The sequence below is a fragment of the Triturus cristatus genome, chromosome 11 (genome assembly GCF_964204655.1).
Source record: "Triturus cristatus chromosome 11, aTriCri1.1, whole genome shotgun sequence".
NCBI classification, from domain to species: domain Eukaryota; kingdom Metazoa; phylum Chordata; class Amphibia; order Caudata; family Salamandridae; genus Triturus; species Triturus cristatus.
This window is the reverse complement of record NC_140594.1, coordinates 113,538,504-113,557,186: the sequence shown is the minus strand read 5'-3', so window position 1 is coordinate 113,557,186 and position 18,683 is coordinate 113,538,504.

Sequence of the window (18,683 nt, the reverse complement as noted above, 5' to 3'; positions counted from 1 at the left end):
TTGGTCTTGTTTGGATCCATCATTCCCTGAAAGAAGCCAAACAGGGAGGTGAGAACTATACGAACCATCCGGAACGTATGCAATGGTCACAGAACCAAAAAAAACAGCAAGCAAAGCAAGCCTTTCCATCAATCAGCATCAAAGAAAAAACGTACTTACTTCGATACGGGGGGGTTCGCACCAAGGGTGCCCCGGGCGGGATAATCCTCGCCTCCGTGTCCTTAATAGAATTGGAACTTACCGTCATAGCACTAGGCAAATTCCGATTCTATGTCGGGACCGGGGGCTTCGGATTATGCTAGTTCAAAGCTTACTTACCACTAACTGTGCCACGTTAAGAATCGGCTTAAAATAAAACCTCTTAAAGGTGGAGTCGGACGACCAGTCCGCTGCACGCATTAAATCCTCCAAACGCGCTCCGAGCGCGAAAGCCTTTGAGGCCATAGCGCCTCTGGCTGAATGGGCACCAAACTGTTTAGTATCAATACCAGCCTCTTGCATAACCCATCGCACCCACCTAGCAATGGTGGGAGAAGAGACTGCTTTGTGTGGCTTCTTGAGGGCTATCAAGAGTTGCCGTTCGCCTGGCGGGCGGAGTTCCTGCGTCAAATCCTCATAAGTCTTCAAACAGTCTACCACACAAAGTTTGGGAGAGTCCCGGAAAGCCGGGTACGTTATCGTTCGTGAGTTGGACTTAGTTCTGCGTCCAATCATAAAAACTACCCCTTCTGGGGAAAAAACCCGCGCCGAGACATCAAGCGCGCGAACATCAGACACTCTCCTACAGGAGATCAAGCAGAGAAGCATAGCAAGCTTGGAAGACAATTCCTTCAGTGTAAGATACCGATTAGGCTGCCAGGAAAGAAACAGGTTCAGTACCCTGTTAACGTCCCAAAGGACGGAATAGCGAGGCTCTGGGGGTAACGATAATCGCACGCCCCGTAGAAGTCTGCAGACCATTGGGTGTTCTCCGACAGGTACTCCGTTTACAGGCTCGTGGCCGGCGGAAACCGCCGATCTGATAGCATTAATGGAGCAATAAGCCAAACCCTCCGACGCCAAATCGGCGAAAAAATTTAAGAGGGGAACGATTCCTGCGACCACGGGATCCAGACCTCGTCGAAGACAACAACGAACACAACGTGACCACGAGGATCTATAACGTTTCGTGGTACTGTCTGCCCATGCCTTTGACAGGAGGGCCTCAGCCTGTCCCGAAAGTCCCGGCAATGACCATCGTCGCCTGAAAGACGCCACGCCATGAGTCGGAGTGTCCCCCGAGAGATCAGGTGGTGGAGATCCCCTTCCGGGTTCTGAAGAAGTTGAGGATACAGGGGGAGTAGGATTGGAGAATCCCAGGAAAGTTCCAGTAGAACTGGAAACCAGACTTGAGATCTCCAAAGGGGGGTTATCAGGGTCACCTGCGCGCCTTGACGCCGGATCTGGGCCGTTGTCCTCATGATCATTGAGAACGGTGGAAACGCATATCCGTTCTCCTGACCCCAATCCTGAAGGAAGGCATCCGTGGCAAGAGCCAGAGGATCCGGCCTCCAACTGAAGAACCTGGGCACTTGATTGTCCAGACGGGAGGCAAAAAGATCCGCTGAGAACGGTCCCCAGAGTTTGTGTAACCATTGGACGACCGGTGTAGGAGAGTAGGGTCTGCAATCCTATGATCACCCAGATTTTTTGCTTTTGCTTCATTGGTTTACGACTTTCCCCGGCTGTGGGCCTGCCAATCAGACCCACAGCCTAGCTGTTCTCTCTCGAAATTAACACATATGTACATTAGGTGCATCCACCAATTGGAACTGGGCCGCCTTGTCAGTCCCTGTCTCAGCATACCACAGGTATCCAGGGCATCGGTGTACCCAGGGCCTACCAGGGGCTGCAGCATGTATTATGCCACCCCTGGAATGGCCGCCCAAATCTGACACAACTGGCTGCACGACAGCTGGGGCAACGTGGCGTAATCACCCGTTGCTGTAGGTGTAGTATTCCTACACCTAACCCTAAAATGGACACATGGATTCCTATCAGTCACTCCTATGGCAGGCCTTATCAATCCTGAAGGCAGAGTGCAGGGAATCATGTGGGACGGTGCTCTGGCGCGAGCTGAGCCCGTCGATGGCTTGCGGAACCAAGTCCTAATAGCCGTTCCATGGTGACGCGGGCCAACTACTTTTATATGCATTATAATCCTCGCGGTTATTTGCTAACTTTGGCATCGCATCACCTACACATGTCGAGTAAGGTGTCATACGAATTGGAATACGAACCCCTCGCCAGTTCCGGCGACGGGGTTAGCATTCCCCCCTTTTAGAGGGGCACGACATGGAAGTAACCTTGAACCCCGGTTAAAGTTGATTCAAGCCTCAGCATCACAAAATGGATGCTGCCACCAGACACAAGTCTGACCTCCTGCTGCTGGGAGACCTTCCCGCGAGGGGAGCTTGGACAAAGGGTTTCCTGCCGAGGGCGGTGTTAGCACCATCCCAGACAGGGTTTGTGTATCCCAGGTAGGTAGGGCTGAAAGGAAGGTGATTGCAAGTGGCACCCCGGTGCTCACTGTGCATAGCCCGGCTCAAACCAGTTTCGGGGGCACACCAGCCCCTGAGCTGGGGCGAAGCCGGACAAAGGATAGGGGTGTAACCACCCCCCTCCAGGCTCCACCCATAGGTAGAACCTAGTCACGGGCCAGCCCCTTTTCTTAGAATAAAGGTAGGCGCGAGTCCCCTTCCCAAATTGGATAATTCTGAATCTTGAACTACTTTCCACGAAAGGAACTCTTGACTATTTCTGAAGACTCTCCCTTGTGGCTAAGGAGTAGCCACCCTGCACCAGCAGGCACCACCTAAGCGCTTGCGGTTTGCTGTAAGTCTCTCCTACGGATCAAGACTGCCCAGCTCGACGAGACCCGAGTTCCCTGCCATCTCTGACCTTTTACCTACCTCATCAGCCCAGCTGAGAGTCATAGGTGTGACGAGACTTGCGGGACCGGCCATCTTCAGAACCTGCACGACGCTTATCTAGCACGCCCACCGAGGGACCCTCGAGTGAGTGCACCTAGGGTTTGAGAAGCCCTAACCTTGAGCAGCTCCAGCACCGAAGTCTGCCTCCCCAGCATCCACGAGATCTGCGTGGGGGCCCTTCCGCTCCTTGCTGTTCACCGCGTTGTTCGACCACTTGCCGGCCGGCTTGTGGCCCTCTTCACGACGCACCACGATTGTTTTCATCACTAGTCTGGTTGCTCCAGACTAGCTCTTGCTCCCCTTTGACAGAGGAGTACCACGGACCCTCCTGGTCCACTCCAGACGCCATCTTGACTCCACCGCGGGGGTTTGCCACTGCCAAAGATCCGCTGCCCCATTCCTGGGCCCAGCATCATCGACAGCAGACACCTTCGTGGGACAGCTCGCCCTCCATCCTGGTCGCCGCACGCCTCCTGGTCCGAGGAACAGCCGAGTCCGACGTCATCCACTCACCTGGTCGAGGTGACTTCAGCCGGTACCCTCCTGGTGCCCACACGATCGCTGGCTAGCGGTCGAGAACTGAGTCCCCTCTGCTTTCAGGTTTCCTTCATCACCGATCCAGGCTTGGATCTCGCTGAACATCGACACTGGTCGCCTGCCAGCAACTCTTCTTTCAGGCTCCTGAGACTACAACGAGGACTTCCGACATCTTGCCGAACCTTCCACAGCCGCAGCCTCTGGGCTAGGTAACTCGAGCATTTCGGTGCTCCATCGCAGGTTCGCTTTACAAGTGTCCAGTTCCTTTTACGTTTAGTCCCACTGATCGGATCACTCCGGAATCAGTCACTTTAGACTTTCTAAACTTCTCCCCTTCCACTTGCAGTGTAATGGTTTCGTGCCCTCGGGCATTTGTGTAAATTGTGCAACCAGAAGTATTTTCCTAAGAGTTTTGTATTGTGCTTAGCTCCCTGACTCATAAAGAGCCAGGGTAGTCTTGTTATAAATAAATATCCTTTATTTTCATAACAACTTGTGTGGTGTCCTTTCACTTGGTGTTCAAGGGGTATATGTGATGGTAAACAGCTGGCTTAACACGCCCTCTAGAGTTTAGCCTAAGACTGCTCGTATCCACGCTACTAGGATAGCTGGTCTATAAGGTTGACTTACAACCAATCATCAATAAGGGTTGTTTGGAATGATACACAGTGATCACTAGAATAGTGAGCACTACATATCAGGCCAACTTCTCACATTGGTGAGTAGCGGTTGGGATTTGAGCTTGCTGTTGTTTTACCACACACGTATCCTAAGAATATCGCAGTGAAAGATCACATAAGTACCCAGGTACATATAACTTAACTTAGAATACTCCGAGTTCTACTGAACCGGCTGTTGTAGGGTAACAGGGCTTAGCACACCCTGACTACAACTCTTAGCAAGGGATCAGTAGGTAAACACATAGTGTAGGTAGATGCATCACTTACACCTCACTAGAAAAGCATGTCGGTCCACGGAGAGTCTTCGCAGACTCCCTTAGTGGTCAGTGACCCTCCACAGGTCGTGTCACGATATGCAGCTCTTAGCTTCAAGGAGATGCGACAACTGTGTGCCTCCAGGAAGCTAAACCAGGGTTCTAACCCTACCATCGCAATTCTGATAGGTCTCTTAGAGGCGTACGATGCTAGGAGGTCCTCTAACACAGGTCCCCCCAGTGCTGATGGGAACATGCCTCCCTTAGAGTGAACCCTCGGTGACCCAGACCTCGACCTCCACACAGAGGAGGAGGACGAGGAGGAGTTATCAGGAGACGAGGCAGACAAAGGTCCAGTGGTAGTCGGCAGGCTTACTAGGACCAACTTAAGCAGGCATGAGAGTGGAACTGGGGGAGCCCCGGGCCCACGCTCAAGCAGGCCTAACCTTGGGAACGGACGAGCTAGGTCTCTCTCCAGAGGCTCTGGCAGATCGGTTCATACACATGTCTCTCAGGCATCTTCTCAGAGAGGAATGACGTCCCCTCAGAGAAGGGAGCATGAAGCGAAGATGAGGGAAGTCAATCTGAGGATCGAGCGGGAAGAACTTGCCCTCGCCAAAGAAAGACTTGCCCTGGCCCGAGAGCAGAAATTAAGTGGGTTAGATCCCACTGGTGGCAGCATTCTCAATAGAGAGAAAGACAGGGGTATAGACACTAGACACCTGAGTAAAATAGTGCCCCCCTTTAAACAAGGGGACGACATCCACAAGTGGATAACTGCCTTTGAGAGGGCCTGCACTGTCCAGTGCGTCCCCCCAAGTCAGTGGGCAGCTATACTGTGGCTTTCCTTCGAAGGTAAAGGAAGGGACAAGCTCCTCACTACTAGAGCTGAGGATGCTAACAACTACCAAGTCCTGAAGAGCACACTGATTGATGGGTTTGGCTTAACCACGGAACAGTACCGGGTGCTGTTCCGGGACACCCAGAAAATTCAGTCTCAGGATTGGACTGACTTTGTCGATTGTGCCACTAAGGCTTTGGAAGGCTGGTTGCTGGGTAGCAAGGTTACTGATTACACAGGATTGTACAATCTTATCATGCGAGAACAGATTTTAAACAACTGTCAGAACCAATTGTTGCATCAGCACCTTGTCGACTCGGATCTGACCTCTCCCCAAGAATTGGGAAAGAAGGCAGACAGATGGGTCAGAACAAGGGTCAAGCAGAACCAGAACCAGAACCAGGGTGGTCAGAAGAAAGCAGACCAGAAGGGTAGTAACAAGAATGAACAAAATGACCAGAAGTCTTCGACAGGTCCCCAACAAACCAAAGAGGGTGGGGGTCAGGCTTCACAGAAGAAGAAGACTCAAGAAGGCCAGTCAAAAAGGTGGTGCCAATACTGTAAAAGTAAGACTCACTGGTTTAGTGAGTGCACCAAGAAAGGAGGGCAAACTCCTACCACTGCAGCCCCTAAGGCACCTGCACCCCCTAGTACAGTCAGCAGTGGTAGTGCGCCTCCCAAGGCATTAGTTGGGTTAACCTTGGGAACCGAGGGGAGTGACGACTTAGTCGGCACACTCACTCAGGCCGTCCTTGTCTGTACAGGGGATATGGATATGTCCCCTGATGCAAGTCCCAATACTTTGGGCAAATACAGACAGACACCTTTGATTAATGGAAAAGTGGCTCAGGCCTACAGGGACACTTGTGCCAGTGTCACCATGGTGACGCCTAACTTTGTGGACCCTGGACAGATCATGCTAGGTACCAATTACCTAGTGACCAATGCCAGCAACGTCACTACCAATCACAGTATGGCAGTTGTTGATTTCTCCTGGGGAGGGGTAAGTGGCCCGAAAAAGGTTGTGGTTAGTTCAGACCTCCCCGTAGAATGTCTGTTGGGCAATGATTTGGAAACGTCACAATGGTCAGAAGTGGAGCAGAGGACTCACATGGAAATGTTAGGCTTGCCAGCACATGTCCTTGCTGTGACCAGGTCACAGGCCAAAAGGTGCCCCACTGAACAGGTGCTGGATCCTGGAAGAACGGACCAGACACCTTCCAAGAAGAGGAGCAGTAAGGGTAAGGCTTCGCCTTCCCCCTTGCCCCAGGTCGTGGATCAAGTCTCTGAGGAGGCTGACCTTAAAGAACTGAGGGAAACTGAGCCGAAAGAGCTTGAACCTGGTCAGGTTGAGTTTCTGGGCTCAGGGGGACCCTCCAGGAAAGACCTGGGGAAGGCACAGTTAGACTGCCCCTCCCTTGAACCCCTCAGACAGCAGGCTGCTGCTGAGGCTGCAGGGAACGCCACAGGTACCCACAAAGTGTACTGGGACGATGGACTCCTGTACTCCGAGGCAAGAGACCCCAAACCTGGTGCGACCAGGAGGCTGGTCATCCCCTTGTCTCTGAGAGGTTTCCTTCTTACCTTGGCCCACGAGATTCCCCTTGCAGGTCACTTAGGCCAGAATAAGACTTGGGACAGAATTGTTCCACACTTTCACTGGCCCCACATGTCCGAAGATACGAAGGAGTTTTGCCGCTCCTGTGTCACTTGCCAAGCCAGTGGTAAGTCAGGTGGCACGACAAAGGCCCCCCTCATACCACTGCCGGTGGTGGGGGTACCCTTTGAACGAGTGGGGATCAACATTGTCGGACCAATGGAACCCCAGACAGCATCAGGGCACAAGTTTATACTGGTGGTGGTGGACCACGCCACTAGGTATCCTGAAGCTATTCCACTTAGGACCACTACAGCACCTGTGGTGGCACGGGCCCTACTTGGAGTGTTCTCCAGAGTGGGCTTCCCTAAGGAGGTCGTCTCAGACAGAGGTGCAAACTTCATGTCGGGATATCTGACTGCAATGTGGAAGGAGTGTGGTGTCAACTACAAGTTCACCACACCCTATCACCCACAATGCAAGGGCTTGTTGAGAGATTCAACAGGACCCTAAAAGGGATGATTCACGGACTACCTGAAAAGCTTCGGCGGAGATGGGATGTCCTGATACCCTGCCTCTTGTTCGCCTACAGAGAGGTCCCGCAGAAGGGGGTTGGCTACAGCCCTTTTGAGCTTCTGTTCGGACATCCTGTAAGGGGACCCCTTTGTTTGGTAAAGGAGGGATGGGAGAGACCTCTCAGAAAGCCGGCATCGAACATTGTGGACTATGTACTCGGTCTCCGCTCGCGGATGGCGGAGTACATGGAAAAGGCGTCTAAAAACCTTGAGGCGAGCCAAGAATTACAGAAAGCTTGGCACGACCAAAAGGCTGTCCTGACTGTGTACCAGCCTGGACAGAAGGTGTGGGTGCTGGAGCCAGTGGCCCCAGCAGCACTCAAAGACAAATGGTCTGGGCCCCACACGATCATTGAGCAAAAGGGAGAGGTCACCTACTTGGTAGACCTGGGAACTCCCCGGAGCCCCCACAGGGTGCTCCATGTAAACAGGCTCAAGGCATATGTCGACAGGGAGGGCATGGGCTTGCTCATGGCCACAGATGAGGGACAGGAGGAGGAGAGTGACCCTCTCCCGGACCTGCTCTCTCAGAACCCTGACGATGGGTCAGTAGATGGTGTTGTCTTTTGTGGCAGCCTCTCTGGACATCAACAAAAGGATTGTAAACAGGTTCTTCAATCCTTTCGACATATGTTCTCTCTGACGCCCAGTCAGACCAATTGGTGTACCCATGAGGTCGACACTGGGGACAGTCTGCCCGTAAAGAGTAAAATCTATCGGCAACCTGATCATGTCAGAGACTGCATCAAGACGGAGGTGCAGAAAATGTTGGAGCTGGGAGTCATTGAACCCTCGGACAGCCCCTGGGCTAGTCCTGTAGTTCTCGTGCCGAAACCTCACACCCAGGGCGGTAAGAAAGAGATGAGGTTTTGCGTGGACTACAGAGGTCTCAATGCAGTCACTAAGACTGACGCCCACCCAATACCAAGAGCAGACGAACTTATCGACCGGTTGGCTTCGGCCAGCTACTTAAGTACGTTTGACCTGACAGCTGGGTATTGGCAAATCAGGTTAGCTGAGGAGGCCAAGCTCAAAACAGCATTTTCTACCCCGGGTGGGCATTATCAGTTCGTGGTAATGCCCTTTGGTTTGAAAAATGCACCTGCCACCTTCCAAAGGCTGGTGAATCGAGTTCTCGCTGGGTTGGACGACTTCTGTGCGGCGTATCTGGACGATATCGCTGTCTTTAGCTCCACCTGGGAGGATCACCTGGTCCACCTGAGGAAAGTGTTAGAGGCCCTGCAAAAGGCAGGCCTCACTATCAAGGCCACTAAGTGCCAGATAGGGCAGACACAGGTTGTATACCTGGGCCACCTTGTAGGTGGAGGCCAGGTTCAACCATTGGAGAGCAAAATACAGGCCATCCAGGACTGGGCTCCTCCAACCACCCAGACTCAGGTTCGAGCTTTCTTGGGCCTGACTGGTTATTACCGGAAATTTGTCAGAAATTATGGATCCATTGTGACCCCGCTAAACGACCTGACAAGTAAAAAGATGCCAAAAAAAGTTCAGTGGACAGCAAGCTGTCAGAAGGCATTCGATGACCTAAAGCAGACCATGTGCACAGCACCTATCCTAAAGAGTCCAGACTACTCCAGACCATTCATTGTCCAAACAGACGCTTCGGAGCTGGGTGTGGGAGCTGTTCTATCTCAACTGAATTTTGATGGTCATGACCAGCCCATAGCTTTTATTAGCAGGAGGCTGACCCACAGAGAGAAGAATTGGTCAGCTATTGAGAGGGAGGCCTTTGCTGTGGTTTGGGCCCTGAAGAAGTTGAGGCCATACTTGTTTGGCACTCACTTCAAGATTCAGACCGACCATAAGCCCCTCTTGTGGCTAAATCAAATGAAGGGTGAAAACCCCAAACTACTTAGGTGGTCCATTTCCCTACAGGGGATGGACTTCACAGTGGAGCATAGACCTGGCACTGATCATGGCAATGCAGATGGGCTCTCCAGGTATTTCCACTTAGAGCAAGAAGACTCACCTGGTCAAGGTTAGCTTATTGTCCCAAAGTTTGGGGGGGGGTCATGTAGGAGAGTAGGGTCTGCAATCCTATGATCACCCAGATTTTTTGCTTTTGCTTCATTGGTTTACGACTTTCCCCGGCTGTGGGCCTGCCAATCAGACCCACAGCCTAGCTGTTCTCTCTCGAAATTAACACACATGTACATTAGGTGCATCCACCAATTGGAACTGGGCCGCCTTGTCAGTCCCTGTCTCAGCATACCACAGGTATCCAGGGCATCGGTGTACCCAGGGCCTACCAGGGGCTGCAGCATGTATTATGCCACCCCTGGAATGGCCGCCCAAATCTGACACAACTGGCTGCACGACAGCTGGGGCAACGTGGCGTAATCACCCGTTGCTGTAGGTGTAGTATTCCTACACCTAACCCTAAAATGGACACATGGATTCCTATCAGTCACTCCTATGGCAGGCCTTATCAATCCTGAAGGCAGAGTGCAGGGAATCATGTGGGACGGTGCTCTGGCGCGAGCTGAGCCCGTCGACGGCTTGCGGAACCAAGTCCTAATAGCCGTTCCATGGTGACGCGGGCCAACTACTTTTATATGCATTATAATCCTCGCGGTTATTTGCTAACTTTGGCATCGCATCACCTACACATGTCGAGTAAGGTGTCATACGAATTGGAATACGAACCCCTCGCCAGTTCCGGCGACGGGGTTAGCATTCCCCCCTTTTAGAGGGGCACGACATGGAAGTAACCTTGAACCCCGGTTAAAGTTGATTCAAGCCTCAGCATCACAAAATGGATGCTGCCACCAGACACAAGTCTGACCTCCTGCTGCTGGGAGACCTTCCCGCGAGGGGAGCTTGGACAAAGGGTTTCCTGCCGAGGGCGGTGTTAGCACCATCCCAGACAGGGTTTGTGTATCCCAGGTAGGCAGGGCTGAAAGGAAGGTGATTGCAAGTGGCACCCCGGTGCTCATTGTGCATAGCCCGGCTCAAACCAGTTTCGGGGGCACACCAGCCCCTGAGCTGGGGCGAAGCCGGGCAAAGGATAGGGGTGTAACCACCCCCCTCCTGGCTCCACCCATAGGTAGAACCTAGTCACGGGCCAGCCCCTTTTCTTAGAATAAAGGTAGGAGCGAGTCCCCTTCCCAAATTGGATAATTCTGAATCTTGAACTACTTTCCACAAAAGGAACTCTTGACTATTTCTGAAGACTCTCCCTTGTGGCTAAGGAGTAGCCACCCTGCACCAGCAGGCACCACCTAAGCGCTAGCGGTTTGCTGTAAGTCTCTCCTACGGATCAAGACTGCCCAGCTCGACGAGACCCGAGTTCCCTGCCATCTCTGACCTTTTACCTACCTCATCAGCCCAGCTGAGAGTCGTAGGTGTGACGAGACTTGCGGGACCGGCCATCTTCAGAACCTGCACGACGCTTATCTAGCACGCCCACCGAGGGACCCTCGAGTGAGTGCACCTAGGGTTTGAGAAGCCCTAACCTTGAGCAGCTCCAGCAACGAAGTCTGCCTCCCCAGCATCCACGAGATCTGCGTGGGGTCCCTTCCGCTCCTTGCTGTTCACCGCGTTGTTCGACCACTTGCCGGCCGGCTTGTGGCCCTCTTCACGACGCACCACGATTGTTTTCATCACTAGTCTGGTTTCTCCAGACTAGCTCTTGCTCCCCTTTGACAGAGGAGTACCACGGACCCTCCTGGTCCACTCCAGACGCCATCTTGACTCCACCGCGGGGGTTTGCCACTGCCAAAGATCAGCTGCCCCATTCCTGGGCCCAGCATCATCGACAGCAGACACCTTCGTGGGACAGCTCGCCCTCCATCCTGGTCGCCGCACGCCTCCTGGTCCGAGGAACAGCCGAGTCCGACGTCATCCACTCACCTGGTCGAGGTGACTTCAGCCGGTACCCTCCTGGTGCCCACACGATCGCTGGCTAGCGGTCGAGAACTGAGTCCCCTCTGCTTTCAGGTTTCCTTCATCACCGATCCAGGCTTGGATCTCGCTGAACATCGACACTGGTCGCCTGCCAGCAACTCTTCTTTCAGGCTCCTGAGACTACAACGAGGACTTCCGACATCTTGCCGAACCTTCCACAGCCGCAGCCTCTGGGCTAGGTAACTCGAGCATTTCGGTGCTCCATCGCAGGTTCGCTTTACAAGTGTCCAGTTCCTTTTACGTTTAGTCCCACTGATCGGATCACTCCGGAATCAGTCACTTTAGACTTTCTAAACTTCTCCCCTTCCACTTGCAGTGTAATGGTTTCGTGCCCTCGGGCATTTGTGTAAATTGTGCAACCAGAAGTATTTTCCTAAGAGTTTTGTATTGTGCTTAGCTCCCTGACTCATAAAGAGCCAGGGTAGTCTTGTTATAAATAAATATCCTTTATTTTCATAACAACTTGTGTGGTGTCCTTTCACTTGGTGTTCAAGGGGTATATGTGATGGTAAACAGCTGGCTTAACACGCCCTCTAGAGTTTAGCCTAAGACTGCTCGTATCCACGCTACTAGGATAGCTGGTCTATAAGGTTGACTTACAACCAATCATCAATAAGGGTTGTTTGGAATGATACACAGTGATCACTAGAATAGTGAGCACTACATATCAGGCCAACTTCTCACAACCGGAACATCCAGCTTCCAGAGGCTGGAGTCGTGGAGATGACGGGAGTGCCAATCCGCTCCTTGATTGTGCCGTCCCGGGAGATATTCCGCCATCACCGATATATGATGCTCGAGGCAGTAACTCCAAAAATCTTTTGCCAAATTTGCCAGCGCTCGAGAACGGGGACCTCCCAATCGATTGACATACTGGACCGCGGAGATGTTGTCCATCCTCAGGAGGACACAAGACTGCACTCTGTCTCTGGTCCAACAGAGCACTGCGAAAGAGCCAGCGAGCAGTTCCAAGCAATTGATGTGAAAATCCCGCTCGTCTGCTGACCAAACACCTCCGGTGGAAAAATCCCCGCATCGAGTGCCCCACCCCAATTTGCTGGCGTCGGACTCGATGACCAAGTCTGGAACGGATCCGAAAATCGCCCGACCGTTCCATGCCTCCATATGAGTGAGCCACCAGAGCCGATAGGGGCACCACGTAATCGTAAGAGTGACCTCGTCGGAGGTGATAGGCCTTCTGACGCTGTAGAGCGCGATAGTGCAAGGGGCCCGGAAAAATTGCCTGGATCGAGGACGACAGGAGGCCTACGATTCGGGCGAGCTGATGCAAGGAAATGGTGGATTTGGACACCGTGCGGCGTAGCTCGTGTCGAATTTTTGCCATCTTGCGAGACGGAAGACTCAAAGTCGCTTGGACGGAATCCACCACAAACCCCAGGAAGGTGACTGACTGATAGGGATGAAGTATTGATTTCTTCGCGTTGATAACAAACCCTAGACTCTGGAGCAGGGAAACGGTTTGCTGGAGGTGCATCACCAAGAGTTGGGGAGACTGAGCCATCAGAAGGATGTCGTCCAAATAGACGATCATGCGTATACCCCTTGCTCGTAGAAACTCTACTGCGGGACGAAGCAGCTTGGTGAAACACCAAGGTGCCGAGGAAAGCCCGAATGGAAGGGCCGTGAATTCGTATACCAAGCCCCCCCAACGAAACTGAAGGAATCGCCGATGGGGCGTATGCACGGGAACCACAAGGTAGGCGTCCTTTAAATCCAGACGCGCCATCCAATCGGAAGGGCGCAGGAGATCTCGCAAGAGGTGAATTCCCTCCATTTTGAAATGGCGGTACACCAACCACGCGTTGAACTCCTTGAGGTTGATTACTGGACGACGACCTCCGTCTGCTTTGTCCACAAGGAATATATTGCTGAGGAAACCGTGAGGATGCAAAGTTGTGCGACAAATTGCGCCTTTGCAAAGCAATTCGGCGACTTCCTCGTCGATCAACCGTGCATCCTGAAGGCTGAACTGTAGTGGGTCCGGCCGCGTGACCTGCTGAGGACTGCCCATAAATTTCACATGAAAACCTCGAATTGTCTGCAGGATCCATGCATCGGACATTAACTCTGCCCAAGCCTGACTGAAGCATGCCAATCGCCCCCCTATCCTCAACTGACATGCGGGGAGGACACTTACCGTTTGAAGCTCTGCCTCCAGCGTTGGACTTGTATCCTCCACGCCCCCTGAAACGCTGTCCTCGCGTTGGGTAGAAATTGGTATAGTTTGCGGTGGAGTTATATTGACCACGGCCAGAGCCTTGTCCCCTTTGAGGGTTTTGCTGGAATGCGCGGCCGGACGAGCGGCCCCTGCCTCGACCGGCCCCGCGGAAAACCCGTTGGGTAAACACTCTTTTAATTCCCGACTGGGCTTTGTCCAAAGAGGTAAAAGTAGAGACAAACTTCCCCAGTTCTTTGACAAATGGTTCTCCAAACAGGCCCCCTTGAGCAACAGGTCCTGCCTCAGATGAAGCTAAATCCCCAAGTTTGGGGTCCAACTTTATCAACAAGGAGCGGCGACGCTCCGTTGAAAGAGCACAATTTGCATTGCTCAAAAAAATGATGGCCCGTTGGGCCCAATTAGACAAGACTTCAGGCGAAATAGTTGAGCCCGTTACCTTAGCCTCTTCCGCCATGTCCAGGATTTTTGCCATAGGGCCGACGGCGTCAAGGAGCTTGTCCTGACAGGACCGCCACGATCTGTCAATACCCTTACGGGGATCCTTTACAAATTTTGCCAGGAACGTAGCCATTTTGGAATCTAATTCCGGCGTAAGCGCAATTTTGTCTGGCAAGGAGGGACGCGGGCATTCCGGCCTCAAGCAACTCCGCGCCTCTTTTTCCAGAGGTTTACGCAAACGGTTGGAAAGGAACCTAACAACTTTATCCCCTGGGACCCAAGCAGAAGACTGGGGATGCATTATCTCATCTGGGTTCAGCATATCTGCATCTTCCTCGGGCACCGCCGAAGTGGGCGCCGAGGCCGGTCGCCAAGGACGAGAAGAACCCGCCTCGTCATCAGTATCCCTTGAGTATCATTATCTGTCACTGGGGATGGGAGATCTTGAATATCTTGAAGTGGATCAGTCGTTGGGAGAAGGGGGGCACCTGGGACCGTCTTCGCCAGAAACGCTGTCTTAAGGCGCGTAAAGGCGTCCGTATCCACACCATCGGGACGTTGCTTTTTTGGGGGTGGAGGGGCCCCATCGGGAAGTTGCCCAGGGGCCGGCGCTACACTGCTACGTGCAGACGCCAATCTGTTACATTCCTGAACTATCCTGTCCGAGAGACGCTGCTCCATCGGACCTACCACCTCATTAACCACCCGGTATATTGAATCATCAACCGCGTCAAAGAAGTCGTCGCTATAAGGTAAGTATTCCTGCACTTCCTCTTCATAATATTCAGACTGACTGGCCATTTTCGACAAGGTAAGTACTTACAGACACCCTTACACAACCAGCAGGATAATAGGGTTTTGAGCAGTCCAAAGGCTGCAAAGATATGGTAGCCCAGAGGGATACAATAGGGCTGCACCAGGCCCTCAACGCGGAAAACCCTCAGGACAAAACCTGACCGGGTGGCTGCCTCCCTACCGCGTTGTCAACAGCAATTTAGCCCAAATAAATTTGGAGAAAAATATGCCCAGAATGTAAAGAACACCCTCCGCGAGATGCGTGGTGTTTATCAGGTGCTTACAGCGCTGGATACTGAAGCGCGTTCAACACGGATAAATCCGCAATACAGACCCCCACCGGGGCGTAGGAATTTTCAAATGTGGAGGTAATATAATCCGCGATGCGGACGTCCAGGTAAGGCAGCAGGGGATGGCTATGACCGTTGGTCTCGCTTCACGCTCCTTCTCTGAGGAGACGCGACGCGAGAGCGACAAGGCGGTCAAGCGCCCCTAGCGGCGCATAACAAAGCCGCAGCAGCTAGGGAGCCGGCCGCGTAAGGAGCGAGAACGCTCCCGCGGCCGGAGGGGCTCTGAGACGCAAATAAACCCAACAATGGAAGAAAAAATATCACTGAGAGCCCACGAATATTAATGTTTTACACGCACTAGCACCAAAGTACACAAACAATTACTCGTGAAAGCAGAATGAACAAGAGCACTTAACTGGCTGCGCAGCAGCGAAGAAAGAGGAGGAGAGAGAGCTGACAGAGGACTTTGGATGGTGTCACAGAAATAGTTGATGGACTAATTACTGGGTTATCTCCCTGGTTGTAGGGAGTTGTAGTTTTTTTTGTATGATTTTACTCTGATATTTCCAAATCTCTCTGGCTGCTGTTGTTTCTGATATGTATAATAAAGCGAAGAGAGATAGCATAATCCGAAGCCTCCGGTCCTGACATAGAATTGTGTTGTGTGGAGTGTAATTATGTGGTTTGGATTGGTATTGAGTTGTGTGGAATGTTATTATGCGATGTGGAATTATGTGGTATGGAGTTAAGTGGAAATATGTGTTTTTTAATTTTTAGGATTGTAATTATGTGGTATGGAATGTTGTAGGGTTAAATTAGTTAAAGTTGAATTGTGCGGCATAGAATTATGAGATGTTCAAATGTGCTCTGTGTGGTAGAATTAGGTGGCGTGGATTTGGACAAGCTGTGTACACTAAGGCTTTTATGTCATGGGGTATAAAGCTATCTATTTTTCTTTGTAAAAATAATATGGGCTGTTTCTTTACGTTCCGGTACATTTCTGAACAATTTGATAAGCTAAATTTTATTGTTGCATTGTGTGCGCATGCAGGGAAGAACGAGTGTATGGCAGACATGCAAAAATCATCCTATGTCTCAGTATTAACTTCCACACTTCCAAGCAGTAATTCCAATCCTAGAATGAGTTACTTGTTTGCTTTACAACGACAGTTAGTAAAACAATTAAGTGCTTTGCCAGCCTGTGTAAGTAGCAGAGGTTTTAAAGGGACTTGTTTTCATGCAAGGTATTGCTTTTCCCAGTTTACGGAATGGGTAAAAAACATCTCCAGATAATAATAGGGTTGACAGGATGGTGCGATAGCAGAATATTGATATGTGTGGCTCTGGTGAGGACTGCAGGCAGCAAGTGCTTAATACGCTATTTGCATAAGAAAATACTAAATATTTTTTTCATTATCCTCCATTAGTTATTAGTAAGAAAGGGGGAAGAGAAGCGTTCACCGACAGCATTCGGTTAGGGAGACAAAGAATGCTGTGGTCTGTGATAGATGCCTCCCAGAAGGCATAGGTATATGTATCAGGAGCTGCCAATGAAAGGAAGTGGAACCGCGCTTTAGACGTTGCCGGTATTGATGGCTACTGTGCGGTTGCAGACTTCGCTGGGCTGACAGTGGGTGGGGAAATGCTACGTTGTAACTGTAGGTTTAATTACATGAATCGCGCATTCTCTCTGGTGTTTGTCCTTGGGGTACTTGCTAACTGGTGCTACATATGGGATCTGGTTTGCCTTTGACAGCAGGTATGGTTTAGTGGGGTACATAGTGAAAATTGATGTTGGCGTGAGGAAAGAATAATCAAATCCTTTGTACATTTAATATTATTGTGTGCATCATGCAGAGGATGAAAAGTTTCAGGTACGGCTTTGATGCCGTAGAGTCTAGCGGGAAGGACTGTTTTGAGGTGGTCAGTCGAAGAGATTGTTTAACATGTTTTAAACTACTACAGTGGCATTGGGGAGGGCAGCAGCTGAAAGGCTCTGTCTTTACTGGTAGGCAGTGGTTAGATGGGGACCGGCTATCAGTCTTTCTGTCGGTGGTGAACAGGGGAGCAGTGGGTTGCGGTCACGGGTTTGCAGTGACATCCGAGGGGTGTTTTTAAAGGCGGGACGAAAAGCATAACAGCGGTTTTCGTAGGGGTGAGGGTAGAGTTAATGAATGCATTAGTAGCAGGCATGAAGGCTGTGGTCTGTGTTTGGAGGTGGTCAACTGAGCGGGGTGTTCGCTTGAAGGTGGGTCATCAAGTAGGAGGATGTGTTTGGTGAGCCGGCTGGAGACAGTGTTATGTAACTTTGCTGGAGGGCGCAGCAGCAGTATTTACTTATGTATGTAAATCTCCCGATGAGAGGGCGGATGTGACCAATGAAGGAACCAGAATCCTTTTTTTATGGCTGGGGTGAGCCCCTGAAGTATGGCGGGTCGCTGGCCTGAGAGCTCTTGACTGGCGCGGAGAATGGGGGGCCCCCCTTCATGTACTTTGCAGGGGGTCCCTCACGTTTCGTTACGCCACTGCTAGCTGCGCCTCCCCTGCTTTCCAGCAGACCCACCTATCTGCCCGCCCACAACCAAACACTTCTGCTTTCTCGCTGTGCGATAAGCAGAAACATAAAATGGTAGTTTTACCATTTTATGTTTCTGCTTCTCCCACTGCGAGAAAGCAGTGGGGCAACGCTCCTTCGCCCTAATGGAGGAGCCGCCCCTGGGCAGGGATGTGATGTAGTGTAGAGGAAAAATGCTATGAAGAGCAAGAGCTAAGGAGAGAAAGATGAGGAGAGAGAGTGATGACGCCGTAGAGGAGAGTAAGGTGGAAGACGAGAAGGAGGCGGTGAGGAGTGCTTGAGGCAAGGGTGAGAGAGAAGAAGCAAACCTTGAGCAGAGAGAGGGAGAATGTGCTGTGCTGTGTGAGGGAGATGACAGCTGTTGAGAGGAGGATGAGAGGCAGTGTTGAAAGGTGGAGTATGAAGAATAATGAAGTGTTGAGTACGTGATGAGAGAGGGTTTGAGGGCACAAGGTGAGGAGAGACAGAGGAAAAGTAGTGGTGAATCACGTTACGGAACCTAGTTCTGCTGAAACAGAATTACAAGCAGAAGGCGTGCAGCTCCGTCGAGTACCCGAGAGAAGTGCACAACTCGAAAGGAGAGCGACTTCATGCAATATTGTGTCACATTCTGCAACAAAAATCTGTTACATTTTCTCATATATTAGTTTGTGGCTGCTTATGGACTTTTGAAAGCACACCACCTCAAATTGCAACCATGTGCCTGGGTGTTTTTGTTGTTTATGTGCAAAAAAAAATAACTTATTGGTACTCAATTTATCGACATCAGAAGTATCAAATACGGAGATGCCCTAGCCATGGATGTGCACTGAAATATCGACTGCAGAAGCATGGCGCTGCCAAAATAACAAGGCCAAAATATTGAGGAACAAAACAATGAGAAGGTCAGTCCATACGAGTACCTATAGGCAGGGCTTAATTTGAGCCAGTGGTTGCTGGTGGGGCCCACCAGCACTCATGTTTCAATTCCAACCAGAGGAACAGAGAGAAAAACAGAAAAGG